This window comes from Electrona antarctica, assembly GCF_951216825.1.
Source record: "Electrona antarctica genome assembly, chromosome: 24".
NCBI lineage: Eukaryota > Metazoa > Chordata > Actinopteri > Myctophiformes > Myctophidae > Electrona > Electrona antarctica.
Window position 1 is genome coordinate 33,714,440 of NC_136803.1, and position 13,811 is coordinate 33,728,250.

Here is a 13,811-nt window from a genome sequence, read left to right on the forward strand (position 1 = left end):
AGCCAAGGGCTTACGACAGAAGAAGAGAAGGAGACACCCAGCGCTAGCGGACCACACCCGCCGGACGGGCTCGCCGCGAACGGAGCTGAAGGTCGAAGCCAAGGGCTTACGACAGAAGAAGAAGACACCCGGCGACGGCATCGCGTGGCTCCGCCCAACCCCCCCTCTGTTCTCTCCTGTCTTCCTCCCCACGTAGCATGTACTCAGCATGTACTCAGCATGTACTCAGCTTGAGTACATGCATGTACATGCTCGTACTCAGCATGTACCCCCCATGCTTTTCCCCCGCCCACCCCCCGTCCGTTCTCTCCCGTCCCCCTCCCCACGTGGCATGTACTCAGCATGTACTCAGCTTGGGTGCATGCATCTACATGCTACGTGCCCCAGGCTCTGCCCGGCTTTCCCCAAGGCTCTGCCCACCTTCCCCCAGGCTCTGCCCGCCTTCCCCCAGGCAATTGGCCCCGCCCACCCCCCCTCCGTTCCCTCCCGTCCCCCTCCCCACGTAGCATGTACTCAGCATGTACTCAGCTTGGGCGCATGCATGTACATGCTACGTGCCCCAGGCTCTGCCCGCCTTTCCCCAAGGCTCTGCCCGCCTTCTCCCAGGCCCTTGGCCCCGCCCACCTCTCCCTACATCCCACTCAAATTTCCTCCGTCCCTCCAACCTTTAGCGCAATCGTGGACAACCTGACCACCGGCGCTCCTCAGGCTCCGCCTTCTCTTCCTTTTCCCTTCCTCTTCGGGCCAGCCACCCTGCCAAACCCTGCTGCCACACCCAGCGGACCACACCCGCCGGACGGGCTTGCCAAGCCAAGGGCTTACAACGGAAGAAGAGAAGGAGACACCCAGCGCCAGCGGATCACACCCGCCGGACGGGCTCGCCGCGAACGGAGCTGAACGTCGAAGCCAAGGGCTTACGACAGAAGAAGAAGACACCCAGCGGCGGCATCGCGTGGCTCCGCCCAACCCCCCCCTCTGTTCTCTCCTGTCCTCCTCTTACGACCCTCCATCCCCCCCAGGCTCTGCCCGCCTTCCCCCAGGCTCTGCCCGCCTTCCACCAGGCTCTGCCCGCCTTCCCCCAGGCTCTGCCCGCCTTCCCACAGGCTCTGCCCGCCTTCCCCCAGGCTCTGCCCGCCTTCACCCCGCCCCCTCCTACCCTACGCTGGCTCTCCCCAGTGTCCCCTCTACGCTGGCACTCCCCAGCGTTTTCTCCTCCTTCTCTGTCTTCACAGCTAGTCCGGCGGCCGCCCCGCCCAACTCCCCTCCGCCATCCCTCCCCCGTCCCCCCCCTCTCTCTCCACGGCCAGACCAGGGCCGCCCCGAGAGTGCCTGCCCCAGGAGATCCAGCCAGACCCTTCCCCCACGCTCGATCCGCCTTCCTCCCTTAATCCCATCCCCAGTTCTAGACCTTGCTCGTCCCTTTTGGGGATAAACAACGTCAGCACCAGATCTGCCATCATCCCCAGCCTTAGAACGGCTTTTCCCTTAATTAGTAATCGCTCCCTGTTTCTCCTTTTGGGGATATCGTCCATGCGCACCGTAAGACGAACGCCTTACGACGAACGCCACACGACTAGTGCCATACGACCTCCTCCCCAAAGACTCCAGGGTCGGCGACCCCCCCGGAACCTACACATCTGCATTCATTCATCCTTCCTCCATCCCTCCATTTCCTCACTGTCAATAAATCCCTTAAACCTCCCAATGGTGTGTTTATTCCGACTAGTGAAATGGAGTTGGAACAACAGATGTTCAGGAGGCGGAGAAACGCACATTGGCCCTGCCTTCATGCCACTCTCCGCCCTCCACGTCAATCTACCTGTCCCCATTTATACCTGCCCAGTACCACCCAGAATCCTCCATGTTTTCGCCCGCCTCGCTGCGTCGCACACTAGCCGCCTTCCCACAGGCTTCTCGCAACCCACCCCCACCCCTTCACCTCCACAGCAGCTTCTCTCCCCGCTCCCCCCAAAGGAGCTTTTCCGGCACTAGAACCACTACATTCACCTTGCCAAAAGTGGATCAAACGATTAAAAACAAAACTCTCTCCTCTCCTTCTCAGGTTCCTGCTGGGGGATATCGTCCATGCGCACCGTAAGACGAACGCCTTACGACGAACGCCACACGACTAGTGCCATACGACCTCCTCCCCAAAGACTCCAGGGTCGGCGACCCCCCCGGAACCTACACATCTGCATTCATTCATCCTTCCTCCATCCCTCCATTTCCTCACTGTCAATAAATCCCTTAAACCTCCCAATGGTGTGTTTATTCCGACTAGTGAATAGTGAGTTTAGTGAGTTTAGTTGTGTGGAAATACATGACACTATTATTATGTTGCTCTTAACAGTATCCTAACTCCTGTCCCCATGTTTCATTCTTCTGACTGGCTGCTGTTGCTGCTGTAACACGTTCTCTGCATGGAGATTAAATGGTTGTTAAGAGACTTCAGCTCTTGATAATAAGCACTGATTCATTTGAAGTGGAAGGAGATCTTGTAGGCCTATAGACAGACCTTTTTAATTTCTGTGAAGTTGTGTTCTCACATATTATAGTTGACTGCATGAGATTGTCTACTTTCACAATGGAAGAGAGTTAAATGTAATGCCTCAACTCGAACTACAATTCCAAATGCTCGCCAAGGTGGGGGGTCCTTATTAGTTCAAATATGATAATTTTGGGACACACACACACACACACACACACACACACGCACACGCACACACGTACGCACGCCAGGGAGGAGAGCTTGTAGGCCTACAGTACAGTAGCCTACAGTACGTACAGCACAAGTACAGTACCACTCAGTTCAGACCGGTCAGATTTTTTTAATATTATTTAGCATACCCAATAGTAACATAATCCATTGCATTGAATCCATCTTCTATGAATTATCTTTACGAATTCCCTACCAGCTAGGACACATAAAATAATGTTGAACATTGACATTGAGTCATAATCAGCAAAAATCTTACACAATCATGATGTGATTATAAATCACAGATAAAAATATAAATAATGGACAGGTATGATTTTCAAGTTAGTTGAAGTTAAAGGGATAGTTCAGATTTTTTTAACTTAAGTTGTATGAAATACTTGCCATTAATATAGTGGTTGCAACTGTATTAATTGATTGCCCGAGTCCCGTGGTTGGAGTTCTGCTCTGGCTTTGGTCAATATTAAGTAGTTCCGGTAATTTTGTGGGGGGCACTGGGGCCACGCAGTAAAAGTAAATGAATCCACAAAACGAACGTAATTTGTATTGTTGACCTATTTCTAAAATATTAGCGCGACTTTCGTTCAACTTTGACCCCTCTATCACATGGAACTATTTTTGGGCATAGTGATATGGACACAAAAAACATAGTTCTGTGTGATAGAGGGGTAAAAAAAGAACGAAAGTTGCACTAATATTTTAGAAATAGGTCAGCAATACAAATGACGTTAGTTTTGTGGATTAATTTACTTTTACTGCGTGGCCCCCAGTGCCCCCCACAAAATGACCGGAACTATTTGATATTTCACCAAAACCAGAGCAGAACTCTCACCACGGGACTCGGGCAATCAATTAATACAGTTGCAACCACTATATTAATGGCAAGTATTTCATACAACTTAAGTTCAAAAAATCGGAACTATCCCTTTAATGAAACAAGTTGAAGTTTATTGTCATAACAACATACAGTACATAATTAGCAGTCATGAAATTCTTGGACCCAAATGGACCCTGACCCCATGAGGATTTTACTTTTATGACCTCAGCGTGCGCACGCACGCACACACCTCAGCATGTGTGTGTGTGTGTGTGTGTGTGTGTCTCTGTGTGTGTGTGTGTGTGTGTGTGTGTGTGTGTGTGTGTGTGTGTGTGTGTGTGTGTGTGTGTGTGTTCTAACTGGTGTTCTTGGATGGTACTGTACCTCCTCTCTCTATCACACACACTGATGATTCATTCCACCACACCCTGAACCCAACATAGAGCGGTTCAGTGAATTTGGCCTGGAAGGTGTGCAGGTGAGTGTGAGTGTCAGAGGACACCGTGAAGAAGGACACAGTGCCATCAAGATAGTCAACACGCACTGCTACTCTACTGGAGGGAGAGGAGGGACGGTCGTGGAGCTCGGTTTTCTTCTTATTGTGACACACGGTGTAGGGCAGGCGGTGTTAAAAATGCCGTCGCATTTCAGACTCCAGGACTTCTCGTTGAGTCCAAACTCGCCGTCGACACCCTGTCTGTGGAGGCCTCTGTATGCCACTCCACTCGACCACCCAGGAACAGCGTTTAGTCACGGTCAGCCTCTGTCTACACATCACCTGCCTCAAGTCTTTAAATCTGTCCGGGTTAACAGTGTACTTCTGATCCGCACTCGTCCATGTCACTTTCCTGTTGTTCTCAGACAGAAAGGTCTTTGTGTGTGCCGTGTTTGGATCCAGTGTGAGTTCACACACATCTGATGAGAGAACAAGACGGTGAACATTAAAATCATCACGCGCGCAAACGCGCACACGCACACACACACACACACACACACACACACACACGCCCTCGTCTGAGTCAACCAGTCCCCTTTCCTTTGAGTAGTATTTTAAACACCATGCCACCACCAACGCTGCTACTCCTCTAAAAATAATAATAATTGAGCTGCACAAGGACAATAAAAGCTCACCTCTGTGTGGATCCTTGCCAGCACGATCCTGTTGAACACAGTCATGTTATTTCATTTCAACAACATGTACAGTATGGTATTGCATTGTATGAACTCTATTGAACAAGTAATTCTGATTGAACAACATCATGTCTTGAAAGAGGGAGGAGATATGACAGACCGACAGACAGACAGACAGACATCAGTGAGTGAGTGAAAGAGTTGATAATGCGTCATGTATTCTTTACCAGCTCCTTTTGCACTTGGAAGACGGCCTCCCATTTTTTTCCAACTCACCCAAATCACTGAATGCTCCTTTAAGTAAACAAAAAAGTAGTACTTTTTCCACCACTGCCAGTATCTCTACAGGTGGGAGGTATAAAACTACTTTCCAAGTGATGGTTGTTGCAGGTCAGTCTCCTCACCTTTAAAACTGGGTCTGTCTTCCTTTTGGCTCCAGCACCTCTTCATGAGTTGTAGCAGCTCCTCCAGCCCTTCGGCCTGCATTCCATCAATATCCTCTAGGGGTGGCCGTACTCCCTTGCAGACATTAAACTTAAAATAGTAGTGCCCAGAATCTGAGAGAGCGGAGGGAAGATAGAGGAATTATTATTATACATATGAGATCGGCTACTTGTCAACTAATGTTTAGTTTAGTTTAGTTTATTTGATCATCTTCACAGTAACAAAACAGCTTATTTGTTAACACACGGTTACATAACCAAAAGGAACTGGAGGTGATCAAAAGGAATAGGCTGAAGCTGAAAGCTTATAAATGCCTATCCTACGAACATCAAAATAAAAAATCCTCACGTGGTTACAGCAATTGAAGGAATTACAATAAACAATCCAAACAATTGAACACCACCGTCAAGAAGATTCACAACCAATTGACGAGAACCAACACCATACCCCACCCACCCCCGTGTCACCATAGAGATCCACCAGGATCCCTATAAATTAATTACCATAATCATCATCATCATCATCATCATCATCCTCATAGGTTAAATATGTTATATACAAATTATCTTATGATATACTGTATTTAGCCAAAAGGATATGTGATTCTAATAAATTGTTCTTATTGTCGAATTAACATTAAGTAAAAAAATCTAATCTGTGTGGCCAAGACAATTAGTGATTAAAGCTGCTATAAGCAATAATTATGTCAACATTTTAATTACATTTTTTTTGGTATTCAGACAGGCAGCAATGGGTAGAATGCTCCCAAAAAAAGTGTAGTCTCTGTGACTCATCTAGGGGCCGCAATGTGCATTCAAAGATTTTCCTAGAAGCTTTGTCATTGGTCGATTTGCCTGTCTACTTCCTGATTGGTTAGTCATTGCGACCAGGTTTTTTTTGGGAGCGTTCTACCCATTGCTGGCTGTCTGAATAATAATACTAAAAGTAATTAAAATAATTTCTTATAGCAGCTTTAAGGAGTTGTGTCCACCAAGACATTTTGGGTCACACTTTAGTTAATGTTGGGTCTATAATGCATTCCTAAAACATTATAACACTCATTATAAATGTTTATAATCATGTATGACAACTCAAAATATTATTTATAAAGTATTATAAGTGCTTATAACACATGGCCATAACTGTGCTCATAACGCATGGTACCATTTAAAATGCATTATAAATTGATTTATAATAATGATGCATTACAGACAGACAGTTAATGCATTACAAGTAAAATGTTACCTGGTACTAAGTTTATAATGCATTATAGCCAGGACTTATACATCACATTGATATAACTTATAAATACTTCCTAAACCATGCTATAAGTTCTTATGCATAATTATACACACATAATACGTATTTTAATGCCTTATCAGTGCATTATAGACCTGACCTTAAATGACAACTCCAGATAAAATAACATAGGCTCATTTTCCTACATATATTGATCCCAAATGACTTGCCTTGGGGGTTTATTTAGCAGAAATTCCCCTGTCGTCCAGTTTCCTCAGCAGCCCTCATACATAGATTAACATAGAGTGGAGCACATAAGCATATATTGCTTTTACACTATTTGTTGGGTTCAAAAGTGATTTTGAAAAAGTGAAAAGTCATTACAAACACGTGCATTCCTTGGTTGTCCCACACGAGCCACCACAGTCTGCTAAACAGATGTTATGTTGTTATTTGTTTTGCCATGTCTTGGAAAAGACGCGCTGTGATTGTAGTCAGTACAGTCACTTTGATTGGCATTTGGCACTTGGGACAACCAAGACATGGATGTGTTTGTAATGACAACTAATAACAGATTGATGAAAAAACTTTTGAACACAACAAATAGCGTAAAAGCGATATGCTTATGGGCTCCACTCTATGCTATGAGGGCTGCTGGGGAAACTGGACAACACGGGACAGTTCTGCTAAATAGACCCCATGTACGGAAGTAGAAAAATTAGCCTATATGTTATTTAGTCGTTTTCTTCTGCAGGAAAAAAAAGTCTTGGTGGACACAGAGATTGATGAAGAGATAACTTACTGTTCTCTGGAAGACAACAAAGGAGAAAGAAAGAAAAAAATACAGAAGACGAGAAAGATAATTACTCACTTAAAATGCTCCACACCAGTATCCCGTAACTAAAAAAAAGAGACATTGATCATCATTTAGCATACATAGTCCACTTATCACACATGGGACACACTGGTTGAATTTCGGTCCCACAGAAAATGGCAAAGGGAATGATAAATACCTGTAGACATCAAAGGCAAGGGTGGCCCCCTTTGACCCCGAGGCCTCTGGAGGTGCGAAGAAGGGTGTGCACGCCCCAATGAGATTTTTGGCCTTATTTTTGGCCTTATGTCTTCAAACCTGGCGAGGCCAAAGTCAGTGATCTGGATGAATAACGGAGAGAAAAATGAACAGAGGGAGAGAGAGAGGGGGGGGGGGGGGGGTAGGAGGAATAGACAGAGGGTAAAGGAGAGAGAGCAAGAGTGAATGATGATGTAACAGTACTGCGAGTCTGCGACCAGAGCCATCAAATAAAAGAGTTATGATATTGAGGAGGCAGAAACCGAGTGCTCGAGCGCTGTTCGTGCTGCCTGGAGAGGGACAAGCTGGAGTTTGAAATATATATTGTTTTCAACGACGGCGGTGCAAATAAGAGCAATTTTAGGCATGGGTGCAACATGTCAACTGTAGTATTGCTGTTGCCTGAGTCCAATGTATTTCTGCCTACTTCCGGTCCAGGACTTGTCCCTATTTGTTGTCCCCATTCTCAATAGAAGTCTATGTAGGAGAGACGCCATTGGACTGGCCCCATGAAGTGAACGGAATTTGCGTAACTCTGTCTTACTCTATGGCTCTGTCTGCGACAACAGCCAGGCAAGCTCTATCACATTATCAAGTGGCTGCTTGAACACGCACCTTTTGAAGAGTTTCTACCCGGCTACCATCAGACTGTTGAACCAGGACTGGACACTGCCTTGTTCAACTGTGTGTCGTGTCTCACCACACCTCTCAGCCATTATAAAATACAAGGTAGCCTCAAAATTCTTGTGGCTTATTGCTTTAGTCAATTGTGTCTATAAATTCAACCGTTTTCTGCAGCTCAAGCCACAATACCCCTCGGGGCACAGGTCTCCACCAGGGCAGGTCAGGTTGTGGCCTCCTGGTGGTGCTATAATAGGCCAATATGAAAAGGGTGACATTTCTTCTAATGCCTTGGATGGCATTTGGATGATTTGAGGGATTTTGTTCCAAATGTGTTTTGCAAAAATCCACCTGTTGGTGGCGCTATAACAGGCCAATGTGAAAAGGGTGGGATATATTCCTCAGCCTAGTAGGAAAGTCCAAGAAAGATTTCACGTAAATTGCACACTGCGTTCATGATTTCAGGCTTTTTGTTCAAAACGGGCCAATCCTACGAACTTTGAAAGCCAATGGTAGCCAATTAGGATGGAATCTGAAATATCGGACAGATCTGTCTTGAACACACGGACTCACGCACACACAGAGTGCAAAACATACTCTCTGCCCATGCCTTCGGCCTGGTGGAGACAAATTATAATAATAATTAAATGGCAGATGTACAAGCTCCCAACCCAACATGTCGATATATGAATATGATGTATTGTGAGCTTGTAGATAGGCTATTTTAACTATTGTATTCTTGTTTTATTATATATTTTGTAAAGGAATGGTTTTGGTCATACAAGGTTTCCATCTGACAGCATGGTTCTGTATCAGTATCAGCAGTATTCCATTAAAATTGGCTACTATGAATTCCACAGGCCTGGGAATACAACCTGACCTGGCGGGGATATGCGGCCCGGGGCCCGGCCGGCTACTTTCTGCTTAATATGTTATGGATATAGGCCTACATACTGTTGACATTTACAACTTTATCAACAAAAATACTTATACATGCAATGATGCACAAATAAATTGCATTAAACAGTGCTGCCGGGTGGGTCTTTGCGCCACCGCTCTGGCATTGGAAAATAAACTTTGAGGTCCAATGTTAGGCTGCCTCCAATCTGAGAACCCATCGGCAAATAAAGGAATAGCAGCGCCCTCTTTTTCCTTGAAATTGGACGTGAGTCAACAGTCTGTCTTGAGAGGCTGCAGGTCAGAGACTGTTGCTTTATTTTATTGTTTGTTATTTATGTATACAATACTGTCCGTTTTGAGATGCTGCAGTGTGTGCAGTTCAGATTGTTGATGTTGAATCCAAAATGTGGAATATGCAGCATAAAAAGGCTGATGAGAGACTGTTGACTATTTTTGTTTTATATCCTGCAATTATTCAGTTTGGCTGATTGGAGACTTCTTATTCAAATGAATTGGATTGGTTGTAAAAGGAGCTGGCTAAACAGCTTGTGTTCTTTTTGCGGGTGGAAGGGGCCCGGTTGAAAAGTAATATATAAAGTAATATGTAACAGTATTACTCTTGATTCCAAGTAATAAGTAATGTAATATTATTACTTTTTCTAAGGAGTAGTAAGTAAAGTAAAGATATTACTCTCCTAAGTAATATTGCCCAACACTGGTTGTGCAGGCCCCACAGCTTTCGGACCTGCTAACCTGCCTGCTCAGAAAGGCTTTAAATACCCCTGTCACTTAACCTCTGCCTCCCTCTAGGGGTTACATAAAGATGGTGCTGGAAGCAGCAAGGATGTTTTTGAATGTGGAAGACTTAGGTGCTGAAGAACTGGACAACACATTGAGAGAGGGGTTTACCCTGACTCAGTCAAATGCGGCTGAAGAATAGAACCGAAATATCAGTATAAGGGGAAAGTTCGGGTGGGCACTGTAAATATGATTCACTGAGGATGCCAAAGGAGACATTATATTCCCAACCTGTGGAGGGCAGTAATACGCCTCGCGGCGTCCACACTGCCGGAAATCCAAAAGAAGAAGAAGAAGAAGAAGACCGTTACGCACAATGCAGTTGTGAAAACAACATGGCGGTGTGTTGTCCTTTTATATACTCTATGGTGTGTTGACTGCGCGGTGGCATTTTGATGCACACTTTTACATTTCGGGAAGTTTAAACCAAGGATCCGACATCGTTAGCCCCAAACAAAGAAAAGTAAAAACGTGTCGTTTCAAAACAGTGTGGTCGTTAAGCAGCAGGAGGACGTTTGTTAGCAGCTCAACCACTGAAACACAGCAGGTAAACTATTCACGTTGTGCTTCATTCGTTTGTCTTTGTTTGACTCGTCTTTTAAGATGGAACATCAATCGTATTTCTCTGCTTGCTTGTAAATGTGCTCATAAACAACCAGTAGTTACCCCAGTAAAAAACAAGCTATTTTCTTCTCCTTTCTCCCTCTGTTTTTGTCACAATCTTGGTAACTTGGTTAACTAGTTACTTAGATTATAGGATACTTAATTAGCCTATATTATTACATTGTTACATTTCTCTCAAACGCTACCCACCGTTGACTGTCATTGTAACAATGTAATGCGGAAGTGCTCATTCTATCTCAATGGAATAGTTCCAGCCATTGGAGCAATGTTTGGAACTATCGCCCCATAGGTACCCGCTTTGCGGCGAGATCAAAGCGTGTCACCACTCTCTTACTAGATTACTCTGACACAGACTATGCAAGATATTTGTCATTGTAGTTCTGCGTGCACTTTTTACTCTTTGTACAATAGAAAACAGACGTTCAACAGTACATGCGGTCATTGGCAGTGTAATTAGTGCCCTTAAGAAGTAATGTACACTCACTGGCGAAACGGCTGATCATGCATCAAATTAAATACCTTCACCTTCTCCCCCTGGCTCTCCTTGAACACAAAGGCGTTGCATTTGCATGTCTATGGGAGGGTCGCGCCACGTAATGGACATGCCCGTGAATGGCACGTGATGACGTCAACATGGCTTTGCATATTTGCTATAAAGGTTCAAAAGTGCAAACAGTGGTGTGTGTGCTGTGGATTTTTGAGTGGTGCAACCACTCCTATAGACAGCTATCTGGGTCCCTGGGTCTGTCCCTGGCTGGCTAACACGCACACACACACTCTCTTTAATATGATGATTTGGGGTGTTACAGTAGGCTACAGTACAGTAGAGTAGAGGGATCCCTACACGGTCATTTCTCAACCATTTCGGACGCGGGCGGCTCGCCGGAATTGGGCCGGCACCCTGGCCACGTTCCTGGGGGTCTGGATGTTCCGGGGACCCCCACACGGAGTTGCACCACTCACTTCACATGGGTGTGATTTTTTTAACTAGCGGAGCAAATGTTTTAACGACATCATGTCGCATATGCAGCTTAGAGGCTGGTCAATTGGTTAATTTATTTAATGAAACATATGTGTACGTATTGAATGAAAACTATGAATTATGAACCTACAGTGACTAGTCCAGTGTGGTGCCGTGACATTGAGTGATTTGATTGAATTGAAATATGTATTAACAGTTTGCAGAATTACAGTACATTTCAAGCACAAACTCAATACAAAGACTGTTAACTGTGAGTGGACGACCCAATTAAGCTTTTTTTTTAAGTTTACAAGAGGGTCCACCTTGTTCAATTCATCAAAACATTTAGAGACGTACAAATAGACACTTCTATATAGTCAAAGAACAGAACAGGAATTCATCATAAGGGAGACACAAGTCCAGTGGTGCTGCAGAATACTTTAATATTTGGAATGTATCAATGTCACTTCAGTTTAACCACTAAACCCTTTATACTTGGACCACCAAACCTAATATATGGACTCCCAAACCTAAAATAGCCGATCTACAGGCTCACATGTAATATGTAAAATATCAAATTGTCCCTAAGCAGCCATTTTAATTGAGGCAGAAGTGAGCCTTTAGTTTGCTGAGTGAATGTGTGGCATTATTTATTTAGTATTGTCTTTCTCATTTTTGTAGTGCAGATGAATTTGATAGGAAATGTTAAAATATATTGAATTCATTTTGGTTTAAATTGAACTCTAAATGTTAAAACAGCTATAAGATGAAGCTGAATGATAACTAAAACATTATTTTCTGTTGGTGATTTCCACAGAGCACCACAGAAGGAGATCTCACGCCATCAGGAGAGATGACCTCCAAAAGATATTCAGCACTGTCAGTGGACCAGGGACTGTTTCATGCAAAGCTGCAACCTGTAGTAAAGTTGTACAGGATGGGTATGTACTGTTTTATTTATAGCTAGTTAAACATGTGAGCCATGAGCTATTGTACATTTCATCGCTTCCATAGCGACAATCTGCCGAAATCTCTCACGGCCCATGTCTATTTTACATCTGGGTGGCTGCACAAACATTGACTGCCAACAACGGCTATTTATATTTATTTATGCAGTTAAGCATTTCCAACGCGTTTCCAACTCTTAACTGCCAAAGACGGTGCTTTACATGCAATGTTCTTTTCAGTGGTTTACCATAGATGGCGCTCTTCGCTAACGTATCAATGGCTTTAGGTTACTAAGCGACAGATACAACCGGAAATGCAGCAGCGTAACTGGACGTCAGTAGGCCCCCACACAGACACCACCCCCCTCGCGTGGTCTGCATTTTGGTTTATAAACAGCGGGGCACTGTACAGTAGTTGGGATTTGTGAACAGAGCCGCAGAATCCAGTCTGGACTCGGGAGAGCCCACAGCACACTCTTGAAACTTCTGACTTCCTTCACGTTATTCTCCACCAGAGCTGTTGGGAGGCGAGGCACGTGTGTGCCTATGGTGTGTGGCTGTGTGCTAGCAGCAGCCACCACCAGGCTCTGCCAAACGTTGGTCAACTCAACTGTTATTGCATCGCTGTCTGTATTTATAATTTTATTTTACCGACAGCACGGTTCCCTTTCTTCTGGGCCTGCTTGCTAGTTACGCCCCTGCGGAAATGAACCGGAAGTGAACATCAGCGTTCAGCGTTATCAGATTTATAAATATACATTACGTACATCCACGACAAAAATAAATGATGTATTATTCAAGTTCAGAGGAGTTTCTGGTCTTAGTTAATCCTAAACTCCTCTGGGATTTCAATGGTTTCTTTCCAGACTCGGAGGAGTCCAGACAGCAGGCTCAGATGAATTATCCAGACCCAGCCAGACCTGTTACAGTGAAACAGGAGGAACCTGAAGAGCAGCCAGACCTCAGTAAGTCTCTCTCTTTTCCAGCTTCAAGGTGTTGTTCATTGTCACATAACAACAGCTGCTGCTGCAACCGAAACTGCTTGTAAATCCACCGATCAGTTCAATAGTTAAAGTCCATTGAAAATTGAATGGTGGTCTCGGGTGAAGTGGAACGATACAGGAAAGGGGTGTTCCAATATGAGTGTTCTAGAAATTTCTCTAACATGGGAGTGGATGGCAGGCCAGTTTTATTCTCACGGGAGACCTAGCCTGTGCACCATTTCATTTAGTATATATGATCCTGTTGGGAGCGGATGATATTGATACGTCATGTTGTAGTATTCTTTTGTAGTCGACAGGCAGGAACAACGGGGTGGCAACTTCCTTTTCCCTCAAACCGATTTTTCTCAATAAAAGTTCCGTTAGATTGTTCCTGACTTTACATGACGTAACAATATCATCCGCTCCCGACCGGATCATACAGATTTTTTAAACGGAGACCAGGCTTTCCTCCGAGGTGGTGGAAAGCCTGGTGAGGCGAGGTTACTGGAGACCTAGTGGAGAATACTAATAACAATAATTATTATTATTAGGTCTCCA

The 13,811-nt window shown here is 44.8% G+C and overlaps 1 long non-coding RNA gene across 1 annotated transcript; it reads left to right on the forward strand.

The window, feature by feature from the left end:
* The first annotated feature begins 10,102 nt into the window (after positions 1-10,102).
* Positions 10,103-13,227, forward strand: LOC306917461. Its single transcript, XR_013789188.1, has 3 exons — positions 10,103-10,285; positions 12,141-12,264; positions 13,137-13,227. It is a non-coding gene; the product is annotated as an uncharacterized lncRNA (long non-coding RNA).
* The last annotated feature ends 584 nt before the right edge of the window (positions 13,228-13,811 follow it).